The sequence below is a fragment of the Idiotropiscis lumnitzeri genome, chromosome 9, assembly GCF_059441095.1.
Source record: "Idiotropiscis lumnitzeri isolate Australia: NSW breed Sydney's pygmy pipehorse chromosome 9, RoL_Ilum_1.0, whole genome shotgun sequence".
NCBI classification, from domain to species: domain Eukaryota; kingdom Metazoa; phylum Chordata; class Actinopteri; order Syngnathiformes; family Syngnathidae; genus Idiotropiscis; species Idiotropiscis lumnitzeri.
In genome coordinates this window covers 7,043,113-7,059,429 of record NC_142399.1, presented here as the reverse complement: position 1 = coordinate 7,059,429, position 16,317 = coordinate 7,043,113, and the positions used below count along the sequence as shown (strand labels likewise).

General features: G+C 40.2%; 2 protein-coding genes and 2 long non-coding RNA genes across 14 annotated transcripts in view; 2 read left to right on the top strand and 2 right to left on the bottom strand.

Moving 5' to 3' along the window:
• Nucleotides 1–16,317, bottom strand: part of LOC148330040 (arylsulfatase I) — a 70,600-nt gene that overhangs the window by 48,970 nt on the left and 5,313 nt on the right. The gene's annotated exons all lie outside the window — the stretch shown is intronic.
• Nucleotides 1–16,317, bottom strand: part of camk2g2 (calcium/calmodulin-dependent protein kinase (CaM kinase) II gamma 2) — a 100,847-nt gene that overhangs the window by 79,222 nt on the left and 5,308 nt on the right. The window lies entirely within an intron of this gene.
• LOC148330043 (uncharacterized) lies at nucleotides 3,263–7,795 on the top strand. Its single transcript, XR_015845149.1, has 2 exons — nucleotides 3,263–3,547; nucleotides 7,599–7,795. It is a non-coding gene; the product is annotated as an uncharacterized LOC148330043 (long non-coding RNA).
• LOC148330042 (uncharacterized) lies at nucleotides 11,340–14,610 on the top strand. The gene is made up of 2 exons (XR_015845094.1): nucleotides 11,340–11,587; nucleotides 14,156–14,610. It is a non-coding gene; the product is annotated as an uncharacterized LOC148330042 (long non-coding RNA).

Genomic DNA, 16,317 nt, shown 5'->3' with positions numbered 1-16,317 from the left:
AAATAAATACAAAAATTAAAAAATAAAATTGTGGTATTGTATACAAAGCAATGAGACTTTCAAGAGGAACAAAGATGGGGGTGACGGTGAGTCATCGTTGGGAGCCGTCATGCAGCCACTTGTCATTTTTGCATCACCTCTCCATCAAGCAGTCGCAATGGCGCAAAATCTTCAGAACGATTTCCTTTGACTCTGTAAACGTCCAAGATGGCCCTGAAATGTTTGCTTTGAAGCAAAGTGGCAAACTAACCTTGTCTTTTCGGGGGCATGGTTTCTCGTTAAATGTGTGTTGTCTACTCGCAATATGTATCAAATGTCAAATATAATTGACATATTTATCCATCCATCCAATATGTCTCTCTTATCTGGGGGTTGGGTTGTGGAGGCAGCAGCTTCAACAGGAAAGGCCAAACTTCCCTCACCCCAGCCATTTCTTCCAACTCTTCCAGAGGCTTCTCAAGGTGTTTCAGGCCATCCAGGAGACAGCAAAGTCCCGCCAGCGTATCCTAGGTCACCCCCAGGGTGTCCTGCTGCTGGGAAATGCCCGGAACACCTCAAGAAGACTCCGGACAAGCTGCAGAGGATACTCCTGGATTTTTGGGATCTGGGATCTTGTTCTTTCGATCACGACCGACAGCTCATTACCATAGGTGAATGTAGGAATGTAGAATGTCGGGTAAATCGAGTGCTTCGCCTTTCAACTGGGCATGTTTTTCCCCAAGACACACCAATACAGAGTTCCCTAAGAATAAACCAGCCTATATACATCATAGCAAACAACAACCACACTTAAGCAAAAGTTAAACAAGCTCTCACGCCACATTTTCAAAGTATAGTCTCGAAATAATCATCAAACTTTGATGCCAAGCTCCACCCAACATTAGATGGTACAACCAAAAATGTTGATACTTGACCAAACAGATGACTAAACCTACTTTGCATATGACATAATGATTGAAACACACCCAGCATGATATAAAACATCAGTGGTTCAAACCAGCCGGCAGACAACAAGCTCGAATTGTACTCTATTGAGAAGAAGAAATCATGAGGAGCCACGTCGCCTTCCTGCTGCTGGCGCTGGCCGTCGTGCTTGCCCGTTCCGTGGATGCTGATGGTGAATTATGAAGCAAATGTTTTTTTTTTCTCTGATTTTTATAAAAGGTCAATGCAAGAGGCGGCAATGTCAGCAGGCAGGTGCGGAGTCATGTTTTGAGACAAATTCATGAGGAGAGAGCTGGTTGGCTGTTTATGGTGCCTGAAGGTGTGAAAATAATGCATGACAACGCATCATCGTACGCCGCAAGAAATTCCTCTACATCGTGGGATGCAGGATGTTCGTTTTTGAAGGACCCCCTGGAAATTGTCAACATGAGCCTCTATTCGTGATTGAAATTTGCTAGCAAAATCTGTTCGAACTGTTTGTCTATGAGGGACCCTGGAATTGTAGAAAATGTCCGCTTCGCAACAAAATGGCAGACATCCAGTGATTTTCTTGACACGGGTTCTTGAGACTTTGATGTAACCAAATGTCAGTTGTGATAACATAATTGTCTTAATTGAATCGAACATCTGAGCTTACCTCAAAAATTTTTGGCCTTGCGCCAGCCAGGCAATTCAACTCAGGCGAAAATGGTGAAAATTAATTTGCGTTTCACTTTAAAAGCTCTACAAATTCTTTGTAGTTGATCTGGAAGAGTCCGACATATGGGCCGTGGATGGAATCGAATCAGGAGTGCGTTTAACACGTGATCAACATAAGCCAAAATCCCCCAGGTCAAGAGGAAGAAGTGCGACAGGATGATTTTGACGACGATTCTGAAGAGGATTCCAAGGAAGAGTTTCAGACATCACAATAAACTTTTCCTTGGCCTATACAATTGAAAGGTTTCCCTGGTGTCTTCATAACATGTCTGTGAACGCTTTTGTCAAAATAACACAATAGGTGGGCCCTTTTAAACCCAAGGAAATAAAAAGTGTGAAAATTACAAAATGTGTCAAATATTTTTTTTTAAAAAACAATAGAGTTATTTCTACATTATATATACACTGTATGTTTTTTTTAATAATTTCTGAAGCTGCGCCATGATTGGTCGTTGCCTGAGCTCTGCCAGAATGGAAAAACGGGGGGGACTTTGCTGTTTCACTCATTTTACGCAAACACAAAAATTAACCAGAATGGCATGTTTAGACATGTTTTCAAAATTCATAAAAGGGATCTAGTTTTTTAATTTATTGTAATTAATCACGGCTGATCACATTTTTCTACTTCAGCTATATACTATGAAGCTTGTAACGAATATTAACTTAAAAGTAAAATCATGAAATTCATGTAAAATCATCAAATAGAAAGTAGTTTTGCACTTTATAAGTATTTCCGGACTATAAGCCGCTACTTTTCTTGCTAGATTTTGAACTAAGCGGCTAATACACCGGTGTGGCTTTTCTGTGGATTTATCTTTCACCAGTAGGGGCGCTCTATAGTTCAGAAAATACGCTCAATAAATCTCGATTTGTTTTTCTCTTGGGTCTGTTCGGTTTTAATTAGCAAAGTTTTTGCCGTGTTTTAACAATCTGTTTATGTACCTTTAAGTGCATTCACAGTACAAAATCGTTCTGTACATGCAGTAAAAAAGTCATTTATAGCAGTTTATAGCCCGGTGCGTCTTGTATATCTTTTTTTTCCAAAAATAGTACTGCGGCTTATATGTGGGTGCGCTTTATAGCCCGGAAAATACAATAAACACAAATAATAAGAGGGCCCAAATAATTAATATTGATTATGATTATTTTATAACCACGTTGCAGTGTTTTGGATAGGCAAGTAAATCTTACTTGATGATTACTAGAAGTTGGTTTATGATGACTAGCTCAGGTTGCTCTTTAATGCCTGTGGGAAAAAAAAAATCAACTTTCAAGAAATGGGATCAAGAATAGGTACCCACAGAATCAACACACAGAATCTTCTCTGCAGATTCCTGAGGGTACTTTCTACTCATTTATTTTTTGAAAGTACTGTAATGCATTGATTTGTGCATTTATACAGCTTTGAGACGTCCTTTATTGTTTTTAAATATTTGGTGTTCGAATTCCAGATTATGTAAATTTCAGTGTACCGGTATTTGCCATTCATTCCATTCGACTCCACCAAGCGGTAAACAAGTCCGTCCACCCCATTCCATTGAAGGCATATCATTAAAACAATCATCAAATCTTGACACCAAGCACTGCACAACATCAGATGGTACACAAATAAAAGTTGATAGTGTCCTGAACAAAGAGATGACACTTAAAAATTGCGATAATGGGATTAGAACGCAAAACTGGTGCCCGGATGGCATGCGAGCAGAAGGTAAATAATGAATTCCACCTTGAAGTAGACGGGGCGGATTACTATTTTTTTAGAGCTTTCAAAGTGACCCAGCATGATATAAATGTTCTCTGGTTCAAATCGGTGGCACACAGCGAGCTCACATCATGAGGGCCCACGTCGTCTGCCTGCTGCTGCTGCTGGTGGCCGTGACTGCTTGTTTCATGGATGCCGACGGTATGTCCCCATTTCTGATAGGGACACATTTGAAAAGAAATAATTAAATAGGGGGCACCAGAATTTGGGAGGTCGGAAAACTCCAGTACAGTACTGAGAAGTCAATGTTTACTTTTCTTCCAACAGCGAGCGAGACCAAAGTAACTTTTGAGATTGTGATTGTGGGTGAGCCACCAATTTGAACTGCTAACGTGCGACCATTTGCCATTTTGTATCACCCGTCTATCACGCAGTACATGTCGTTCAGAAATGGCAATCGCACAAAATCTTTATGACAACCGTCTTTGAAGCACATCTGGAAATGACAAAAAATGGCTGCTTAGGAGTATTACAGCAGACTACCAATGTACGTCTTTTTGGGCATGCATTTTGAAGCTTTTCTGTGGGTCGACTCATGACAGACATGACTAAAGCAAAACTGGCTTCAGGTAACTGAAAACTGAACAGAATCCTGTTTTTCATTGTGTTTGAAATAGTGATGAGAGAATTAAGTGTCAATTTTGCTTCAAGAACCTGTCCTTGTATTTTTAGACACGAGATGACGCACTCTGTTCAACATTAAGTTGAAAGTACACTGACTTTGCCATTTCTTAAACTGCTTTCTTTAGACCAATAGTCCCATCTAGAGGAGTCAACAAAAACAACAACTGGGTCATGAAGCAAACTTGAAGCTTAATTTCCCTCTCACTAGTTTGCCGTAAAAACAAGAATAACAAGAAGAAAATTACACTTCATGCAAACAAGGCTCAAATTATAGACGGCAAACACATCATACATCACTACATATCAAATTTCACTTTGAATTTACTGCTTTTGAAGCATCTTTAACATTACCCTGACTGAGTTTTTAATTCTCTGAAAATATTCTTTAACGTATTTATTTATTTATTTTTTGCAATATGTCATATGAAACAAATTTGATGACTCATATTCCTTCAGTTGTATTGACATTTTCTTAGAATCGGATGCTCTGATTTTAACTTTACCAGTGTGGTTAAGTAAATGGTTACTAAAACTCCCACACTTGATAAAACCTGAATGTTGTGCCAGTGCTTTCTGTATGCAATGCAACACAGACTTTACACGTTGCATTGTTTTCCGCGCACGTTTCGCTTGTGTTTTTTTTTTTTTACTGAAGCGTTTCCAGATTTTTTTTCCCCACATTTTTCGGGAGCTCTGCGTCTCTAGTTGTCTACATTCGCTCTGTGTGCGGCAGGCGTGGCACTCCAGGAAACTGAGAAGGAAGTTCAACACCTGCATTCCTCACTGATCACAGTAGCACTGGCGTCAGTCTCAATCAAAAATCTAAAGTCCGCCCTGTCTGAGGAAAAAAACGAGTTAAGCTGCCTTTGATTCCAAGACGAAGCCGAAACTCTAAAAAAGTGGCGTTGCAACTGTAAAATGTGGATACAGTGAATGAGGATTCCATGGCGTTACGCAGTGTGTTAGCACCCTGTGTTGGTGAAGATTTGAAACTGCAGTCAGTGGACAGCATTTTAGTTACGTGGGGGAGTAAGCTGGATCAACGGGCCGCTGTCCATGATGTTGTAGTCTGTCTTGTCATTGATGTTGTTGTAAGCAGATGACTGAGCTACCAGAAGCCCGCTGGCACAGCTTGAAAGCAGACTTCCATTGACCTCACCCAACATGAGACTACTTGCTCGTCATTGTAGATGAATACACACGTCATGGAAAAAATGTTCCATATTTGGGATACGCAGAATTCTAAGAACTGACAATGCGCTGTCTTTTAACAGAGCTCAGTTTGCGACATACCTTGAATTTCATCATCAGAAAATCACACCCCAATAGCCTCAAGCTAAAAAGTCCAACATCTTCTTTTGAGAATATCGATCTATAACACGCAACACTACAGGAGCTTCAGTCGATGAACTGCTATTTCACGGGGGCAATTGGTATAAAGATTCCAACAGCCATACGCACTCCCAACAGTTTGGATCATCAAGTCAGAGCAAAAGATAGAAAGGCTAAAACCGAGATGAAAACGTATGCGGACTCACATCGTTATGCAACAGCCAAGCACCATCATCTCAGGAGACGTCAGACTAAGCACAATAAACTCACCACACTCTACAATACTGTTCCAGAAACAGTATCGAACGCCAAAGGAACAAGAAATCGACACTCTATTACGCGAAACTCTTCATTTGTCAAGAAAATCATTCCTAACACTCACACAGTAAGCTGGATAAAAGGGTCGCTGTCCACGATGTCGTTGTCTATCCCATCTCGAGAACAAAAACACTTGCTTTAGGGCGTGAATTAAAATAATATAGATATATTCCAGTTGAAGGAGTTCTTATTTGAAGGACCCCTGCAAATTGACAAAACGAGCCGGTAATAGCCTGTCTAAGATACATACTTCAATTTTGGTAGCAACCGGGAAAAGAAATCTCGAACATCAGTTTCTATGAGGGACCCGAACGTAGATAATGACGGCAAAATGGCAGATATCCTGTATCTTTTCCGGCATGGGTTCTTGAGCCTTTGATGTGGTTCAGAACATGTATCAAATGTCAGCTATAATCCACATTTATTTTGCCATAATTGTCATAATTGTCTGAATTGAGTTAAACATCTGAGGCAATGAGATTTCGTGGATGTGTGTCAGAAAAACAACTCACCATTTTACTCAAAATTGTTGAGAGGTGTTGTCTATGGCCTATTTGACTAATTAAGAGAGAACAACATGTAAAGGGATTCCAGGGACAAAATGGGGTGAGGTCAAATGCCACAGCTTCAGCTTTTGTCCAACTAAAAACAACAACAAAGAAACAGGACTGGAGACTCAGGCCAAAAGTTAAATCAGAAGCGCCAGCGCAAATCAAAGGTTGGTTGCCATATCCAAAAAGGCAACGCTCAAGATGATCAAAAGAAACAACAAAATAATAGAGTAACTGGCGGTCACCAGCCCAAACTAAACCGATAAACTAAAACAAGATACATTCAAGCCTGCTAATCACGTACTGGGCAGTGGTGGAGAAAAAAAAGAAGCAAAAAATATTTGAGCCCACCACTAACATTGTGCAGTGTCTCTGGAAAGAAAAGCGCCCTTATGCATCCTCACCACCACTCTCGATCCTACATCCTCCTAAGTGTTGACAGCCCCCAGTGGTGGCAAGCGGAACTGCACGCAAACCACCACTGCCTCTTGTAACTGTTTTTAACAGGCTTTCTACCACAAGCATTTTACAGTGGCTTTAATCATCCATCCATCCATCCATCATCTGTACCGCTTCTCCTCACTAGGGTCGCGGGGGGTGCTGGAGCCTATCCCAGCTATCTTCGGGCAGTAGGCGGGGGACACCCTGAACTGGTTGCCAGCCAATTGCAGGGCACACAGAGACGAACAACCATCCGCACTCACACTCATACCTAGGGGCAATTTACAGTGTTCAATCGGCCTGCCATGCATGTTTTTGGAATGTGGGAGGAAACCGGAGTACCCGGAGGAAACCCACGCAGGCACGGGGAGAACATGCAAACTCCACACAGGATGGCCGGAGCTGGGATTGAACCCACGCCCGAAGCTGTCTCTCACTGTGAGGCCATCGTGCTAACCAGTCGGCCACCGTGCCGCACGCTTTAATCAAACCTGTTGAAAAAAAAAAGAAAAAAAAAAGTGAACCCAGCACCAGATGTTTTATAACAAACCAATATCAACCATTCTTTTTGTGTCAACTTCACAATTTATGTCTTAGAGCCAGAGCTGGGCAGTCGGGGCGGGGACCGACCGGCAAAAAAGGGTCAAGTGATATGCTCTGTTTATAGCCATGCAGTGTAAGCATGCAAACGAAGTTTCAGGCGCTGAAAGAACACAGGCTTCAAGGATTGAATTTTCTAAAGTTAAGGGTTTTATGACAAGTTCTCAGTTTTTTTCCAACGAAAAAAAACAAGCAAGAAATCGAGCAATATTTCTTGTTTTTCTCAGAGACTTCTGAGACTTCGCCCATTTAACTACCCTGCATCAAGACTGCAACTCAATTGCGCAAATAAACACATAAACAAAAGTTTCACATTTTCTTTGCAGTTGAAAATATGGAGATGGCCAGACCAGGACTCCCACCAGGCATCCGATCAAGACGTGATCTACCCGAACAAAACTCCATGGAAAGACTGGAAAATCCTGACGATGGTTGTCAACCACAAACCGGATGATTTTACGTAAAAGAAGATTCCAAAGAAGAGTTTAAAATTTCACAATAAACTTTTCCACGCTCAAACATTTCCAAGACTTCCAGGTGTCTTCATAACATGTCTGTGAAAGATTTTGTCAAACAACGAAAGAGCCCAATTTAGCCAGTCAAATTTTTAAACCAAAGGACCACATTAGATTTAAAAAACGGGCAGACGGGCAAGATAATCGTGTGTTAAAAAAATTTTTTAAAAAGTGAGAAAAATGTATACAGAAGTTCCATTGTGCATTTATTACTGTAAAAAAAAAAAAAAAAACTTCGGTGCAATGTGGTAGTATAAATAAGTAATTAACTGTAGTCGTCTACATAGAGAGTTCTACTGCACCGCTTAAGGGACGTAAGGCATGTCATTAATGAAAAGTGAAAAAAGCAGTGGTCCCAGACAATTGCCTTGAGGAACACCACACTGTCATTGTTTCAGGGAGGAAAAATATCCCATTAAAAAAAAACTGATTGTGATCTACAGATTAGATAATTTGCATGAAGTTGTATGCAGAAAGGTTGGCAAGCAGCAAATTATGATCTACTACATGAAAAGCATCACTAAAATCTAAAAATGCTGTACCCAGCATCATTCTGTTGTCAATAATAAACAACCAATTTTCAGTCAGCTAATGTGATGCTTGTCGAGAGATTCTCCTTATAAGCGTGCTTTGATTGAAAATGGAATCCATCAAGTACGTAATTTAAAATGTGTGTAAAAACATTTTTTTTTCAATTCACTTACTATGGGAGTACTAATTGGCAGAGCTGGGCACTTGACCCTTTTTTGACGGTCAGTCCCTCTGCACTCCGGCCTCATTCATAAAAAATGTATATGTTGGTAAGTGTTTCATCAAATCGAATTGGACTCACAGTTTGACTTTCCCTCTGTTCGCTCTCCGTGCTATAGAGCAATTAATGTAACAGATTTCCATATCTGAGGAAAAATTCCCGGTACCAAATTTAAATTGAACACTATCCAACTGACATTTTAGTTGATAGTATTGCGGCGAATCAATCAAACAATTTTTACCTACCCTGGTTTAGCGGTGTAAGAGCTACAAGATTTAGGCCCAACACCTGCAATGTGACATTTATGAGACATATTATTGCAGCAGCGTATAATGTCATTAGAAAAAAAAATAGCCAGGAGTGTTAACAAGGATTAAATAATAAGAATGAATTCCAACTTGAGGTTGACGTGGTAGATTGTTGAAATTGCTCAAACACACCCAGCATGGTATAAATAACCTCCGGTTCAAATCTGTGACATACAGCAAGCTCACATTGTGCTACATTGAGAAGGAGAAATCATGAAGGTAGTTGTCGTTTTCCTGCTGCTGGTGCTGGTGGCAGTGCCTGCTCTTTCCAAGGATAATGTCGGTATGTTCTTGATTCCTTTTAGGGACGCAGAATTTGGGAAGCCGGAAAAATGAATGACGGAATGTGCAATACGGAGATGTGAATGTTTTTCTTCCAACTGTGACTGAGATCAAATATAACGACTAAAAAAAGGGGAGGTTTGACTCCGCCAAATCAAAATGATGGCATTGGTTTGTCAGACTTTTTATGCAACTGCTCAGAATTGAAATTTAATGTGCCTATGGGATATTAGCTTTGAGGACTGAACAAAAATGTTTAAAATCTAGTTGCATGTGACCCCTCAGGTCATCCGGGACAGGTCTCTTGTGTGTGCCCAGAACCAGAACCCAACAAAGTGAAGCAGTCTTTAGTTGCTATGCTCCTCACCTGTGGAACAAACTCTCAGAACACAAGAGGGCTGCTCAAACTGTCAGTTCATTCAAATCAGGTCCGAAAACAGGGATGTTTACAGACACATTCTCATGAATCAATCCTTTCTTCTCTTGTTTTAATGCACGCCATCTTTTCATTTACCTAGGCTGATAATCGTTTGAATCAAATTATTTTAGATTATTTTAATTGTGGCAGGATGATGGACGGCTGGTGAGCACGATGGCCTCTCAGTGCAGTGGTCACGCGGTCGATTCCGGCACCGGCCTTAGCATGGCATGCTTCTGACATGACTAATCATTTGCATGCAAACATATCAAAAGTTTTCAAATTTTCCTTGCAGTTGAAACAGAGCCGTTGCCACCGGGCATCCAATCAAGACGTGATCTACCAGTAAAAAAAGCCCACCTGGAAAATCTCAGAATGCCTGAAAGTGGGGGCGGACATCATGGTGGCTGATTTCATGTAGAAATCACAGGAAGATTCCAAGGATTTAGTTAAAAATCTCAAAATAAACCTTTCCTTTGCTCAAGGATTTGCAAAGATTCACATGTGTCTTCTTAACAAGTCTGTAAAAGATTTCGTCAAAATAACTAAAGGTCTTTTTAGCCAGGCACATTTTTAGATGTCAAACACGGGGAGACGGGCAAGGTCATTTGTTGTTATAAAAAAAAAATTAAAATGGAATGTACAGATGTTCCATTCTACATTTATTACTGTCAAAATACCCTTGGTTCAATGTGGTCGTTCATGGTCCACCTCGGCAAACAGCAACCATGATTACGCCATAAACAAGTCCTCTCGGCCCATTTTCAAGGTGCTTCCTTGGAATGATCAGTGAACTTTAAGGCAAAGTCACGCACGACGTTCGACGGTTCATAAAAACATGGCCGCACTTTTGTGTTGTTTTTGGAGACTTTTGGGGACTCAAGAGGCTCCAGAGAACCAGTCCCGCATCTAGACTACATATTAATAGTGCAAATGCAGACTTTAACGACATCACCCAAAGTTCGGCAATTCCCTTGCAGTTAAAGAGAGTGCACAGTCCAATTCCTCCGAGCGCCCCATCAGTAGCTGAACGACATGACAAAGTATCCCGCAAGGCTCTGCCTCCAAGTGCCAACTGAACTTATGTAAAAAAATCGGAGGAAGATTACAAGGAAGTGATTCAAATGTCAGAATAAATTTTTCCTGGTCTCAAGCATTTGAAAAGGTTGCCGGGTGTCTTCATAACATGTTTGCATATGCGTTTGTTAAAATAACCATTCGTAGTTGAGTTAAAAAAAAAAAAAGTAATCATAATTATTTATATATATATATATCACACAGTGTACATTTTTTATAATTTTTTTAATCAATCATACTACAATAATGAATTATTATGCAGGAATTGTTTCTTTTTGTACATTACACTCACAGAAAACCATAAAGACAATGCGCCACATTTCTACACCACGGCAAGCAACAATTACAGTTAACCGGAGCACTAGCACTAAGACCCAATTTTAAGGCGAACCCTTGAAAATGATGAGCGACTTTGACGCTAAGCTCCGCCCTACATAGTCCGGAACAGAGAGAATTACTGCGCATGACATTCATGCGACAAAGCATTGCTGTAGCAGCTCATAACGTGAAATGTGAATACAATTTAATAGTTTCACTCCTTTTTTCAGCAAAAAAATAAATAAATTAATACTGATCACTTTATTGTATAACTGAAATTTGTTATGACAATGTAAACGTTTGCAATGTAAACATAATACTGCACTTCTGTACTACTATACTGATGCCTCACCCTCCCCATGGACAAGTGATTCACTGAACAAGCAGATGACTAAACTCGCTGAACAGACAACATTCACCTGTCATTTGTGTGACGTAATTTAATATACATGACTAGATGAAAGAGAAGCGACGTTGTCACACACGGCGGAAAAAGCTAAGGAGTTTCAGACACAATAAGAGCTCTGGTTCAAAATCGGCGGCATACATCAAGCTTGCATTTTACTGGATTGCGAAGAAGAAATCATGAGAGCCCACAACATCTTTCTGCTGCTGACGCTGGTGGTCGTGCTCGATCGTTCCATCGGTAAAGATCAACACTTTATTACTTGTTTACAAAGAATGAAAAATCGTTAGAACAGGTTTTCGTTTAAGACCAAAGTCGCTTTTTTTGGGTGTGATCTTTTTTTTCTTTTCATATTTTTTTGGGTGGTTCTGTTCGTGCTCAACCTTGGATTAGAAGGAGGAATATTTCGGTGGGAAAGATTTTGGTCGTCTCTCGTGCCATTTTGGCATTGGTTTTTGAGAGTTTTTTTGTGGGGCTACACATTTTAGACATGACCACCAAATATTTTTCACACTGGATTTGGGGCATGAACTAAAATAATTAATTCATTTTAAAAAAAGAATCTCGTTTTCTCGCATGTCATCAAACTTTGCTCCCATGCTCTGCCAACACGCTACAGTGAAACCCCGGTTATCGCGGTTAATGGGGACCGAGACCACCCGCGAAAACTGAAAATCCGCGAAGTAGCGGCACCCCTTCAAAAATGCTAAAAAAAAAACCTATACAGGTATACAGTATACCCCCCTGTATACAGTACACCATATAGAATACGGGTAGAGAGAGAGAGAGAGTGAAATTCATGTTATAACAAAAAAAAACAAATTATTATGAAAACTTATTATTTTTTTATTCCCCAGCCATTTTTTTTGTATTTATTCAATAACTTCTTTTTGTATTTATTTAATTACTTCGACTTTTACCTGCTGGTACGCCGTCTGGTGTGCCCTGTGAAATGAAAGGTGGCATTCTTCATTTATTTATTTATTCATTCATAACTGACAGCCTCGCGCTCCGCTCGTGCCCGGGCGGAAGAGGTGCTCCTCTTCGGCTTAACTGTGACGCACGCCCGCCCTCCTCCTCCGGAGCTTCCATTCGGTTAAACTTAGGGGCCGCTTGACACCGCCCGTGCCCGGGGAAGGTGCTCCTATTCGGCTTAACTGCCACGCACGCCGGCCGGAGCTCTGGTACGGTCCGAACCGCGCGAAACGTCGCCCCCAATTGTGCCCGGGGGAACGTGCTCTTCTTCGTCCACTCTCCTCTTCACCCACGCTCTTCTTCGGCGCACGCCGGCCGTCTAACCGCTCCAGCGCCCCGTCGTGCCGCTCGGCGAAACTACAATGCCCCCGCGGAGCGAATGGAGAACCCCGATCGTGCCGGGCAAAAAAGTTTTTAATTTTTGAATATTTTTTTTACACCCGCGAAGCACTGAATCCGCGAAAGGTGAACCGCGAAGTAGCGGGGTTTCACTGTATTACATTCAATAGCCTCACAATTTAGAAAAGAAAACTCCAAACCTCACCTTGATTGTGAGCCAACCACATGCCGGTCAGAGGCATGCAAAAAATCTTGCAGGTGTCCTAGGCAGACAACTGAACTCAAGAGTCTAATTACTTTTTAAATCAATTAAACAATTATGGAACACGACATAAACTGTGCATTGAGTGCTGTGCATAAAGTAAAAACAAAAGACTTGTCGGGTCTTCATTCTTTTGAACTCATTCCTGTTTTATGTCGAGTCATCAAACGTTACTGCGCAGCTCCACCCACAAGATAATCAACTAAATTGCAAAACAATTTAGCATCTGTCTCGCATGCAAAGACGCCCTCGAAAATTATATGCAGCATATCAAGGGGATATCCTTTAAAGGAAACAAACAAACAATACTCATAAATGAAAGTCGCTAACAAGTGGACACATTTCAGCATAGACTAGCATTGTTTTGTTGTGTTTCACTGGCAGTCTAGAACCAAAAGCAAAACAAGACAGCCAAGACTGGAACAGTTCAGACAACATCTGCCACAGGGCAACCCGCTCTACCTGCTGAACCACAGCCACCCGAGCACGACCGACAACCGATTGGCGCCCTGCTGCCAGCTGGTGACACGAAATAAAATACCAATTGTGCCATCGGTTAACTGACGCCAAATCGACAATCACCACTTAAGAGTTGACTACAAAGTCTTTCAACACCGACTGCCAACGCCTTCTGGCAATCATACAGAAATACAAAATGTACAAACAACTCCCTTGTGTACGAGGCCAAAATTACCCAACAATACTCAAGTCAAAGCAAAATACCAGACTCCGTGTGTATTTTTGGGCATGGCTTTTTTCTTTCTTTGTGTGCCTTATAGAACTGTAACATAACGTGGCACACAGTACACCTTTTCAACACTCTTTTTGCTTGTTTTTATTTTTATCTATTATTATTTCATTCTCTTTTTTATATATGCACTGGACAAGGGAAGCGCTGTGATTTCATTGTACACTGAATATAATGAGAATAAAGGGCATTCTGATTCTGATACACACGCCTAACAAAAATCTGTGTACTGTGGAAGTGTATTGAACTGTATAATTAGTCTTCAACTTATTTTTCAACGAAAAGCAATGTGCAACCAATCCAGCAACAATTTGTGTTGATCTTAGAGACTTTGGGAGATTCTTGAGATTCCCTCCAGAGAAACCTTCCGTGTCCAGAATTTGAAATGAAATGCGCTTGCGCTATGCCACCACTGTCTAATTTAACTACATCCATAAATATCTCTACTTTTGTTTTTTTTTTTGTTTTTTTTGTTTTTTTGCAGAACGCAGTCCAGATGAAGATTATGATTGCATAGCAGATCCAGACGACGATTCAGAGGAAGATTCAAGCGAAGATTCAGAGGAAGATTCAGAGGAAGATTCAGAGGAAGATTCAGGCGACGATTCTGAGGAAGATTCAGGCGACGATTCCGAGGAAGATTCAGGCGACGATCCAAAGGAAAATTCAGGCGACGATTAATAGGAACAAAACCCTGATGCAGTAGACAGAAGTGGAAGGCCCAAAATTAATCGCTTTTATTTAGATTAGTTTTTTGGGTGCAGTCAAACAAAAAAATTTATCTGAAAAAAATAATAGATGTGAAATTTAAAACAAAAAAAAAGTTCTGATGAAACAAAATTTTTTTGTATATATTGTAGTTTTGGTTGCATGTTCTGAAATTTTGGGTGCAAATTATTACGTTTTGTTTGCAAATAAACTTCAATCTCCACTGCACAATGTTCGAAGCCTTTTCATTGCTCAACTTGGGATGATGTAATAACTTACGCTTGCATGGTAGAAAGAGGAAGCACTGGATAAGAATACGGCAGTTGGGTTTCCATTCTTTCCTTAAATTTTCCAGGACGATTCATGTGTTACAGTACGAGCCAAGTTATCACGACATACACTAATAAATTCCACCCCCAAGTAAATTTTGTAGAAAATTATACTCAGAAAAAGACAATATTTCGTCCCTGTCGAAACAAATTTATACTTGTAAGAAGAGTAAAATATTCAGAGTATATCTAACTCAATGTAGTGGATTTATAGTAATCCGAATGATTTAAAAACAACTTTTATTCAATGAGAACATAAGTTACTCTGCCACATTTCAGACTGATGAGAGTAAGGGGCGGCACATATACAATACAACTTTATTTATATAGCGCAATTGAGTGATGCCGTTTCAAAAATCACCGTATTTTTTAGGAGTCGACTTAGAAAACAAGTTTGGCTCATATGAGCTTATTTGTGGCCATTTCATGTCAGCTAATTGAAGAAGGTACTTTCCTGAGGAGCAGGATATATGAAAAAAATGATTGTATCTATGGAAACAGGTGTGTGATGACGTCAAAGATGGAAAGATAAGTACTGACGTTCTAGCAAATGCGGTGGGCGTGCGTCGTTAAGGTTACTACGAACGTATGTTGTCATACTTGCATGCTATCTTTAGCAAGAAACTAAATCTTCAGTTTCTGCTCGCAAGTTGCACTCACTGCTTTGTACATATTTTTCCAACCTTCCATACGACAATATAAAGAGTGACAGACAAGGTTATTTTAGTAAACGAAAACTAACGAAATAACATTTTTCGTAAATCAGAATCAGAATCATCTTTATTGGCCAATTGTATAAAACAGAAAGAAATTTGACTCCAGCAGTATGAGCTACATTAACATTACAGCAAGAGGCAACTACGATAAAAAAAATTTGAAAAAAAAAAAGAAAAAAAAGATGTGATGACATATAAAAAAAAAAAAAAAACGTTCCACAATGTAGAGGGACCACTGTGCAGTACCGCCGCCCCTATGACAGCTGTGCAACAGTTTGGACAGTCATAAGAGCATAGATAATTATTTCACCTTTAATTAATTTAATTGATATATTTAATTCAATTATTTGTTATATTGCACTGGAGACGGCAGCTCTCCAATCTCAGAGTGACACTGACTGTAAAGGGCATTCTCATTCTGATCCTGAGCAACTGATCTGTGGTGCAATACTACGACAGTTGAGCAGATGATGCAGATAATCGTTGCACCATTTATTTAGTGTCCAGTAGCAGTACATTTGTGTCGATATTAACTGCACGCACATTTCCCGGAAGAGAATAGAAAACTCTGTCCTGAGTTGTTTAAGTAAGATGTACAAAGTAAATATGAACTCAAAGTTGGAATTATGAACATTTTGGTCAGATTCAGCTTTCGAATTGAAACTGATCTTCCGTATACAACAAAAACAAAGGAATTGACCTTGCCGTTTCAATACTTGTGGACTGTATATGGACCCCGCCGAAGAAATCTACAAATGCTGTGGTACAACAAACCAAAAAACATACGTATTTGCCTTATCCGGACCTGTTGGGCAAACGCAATTGTCATTGCTGTCCGATGAGAAATCACAATCTACTCGTTGATAGAAAACAAGATAGATGCGCTTCTCAAC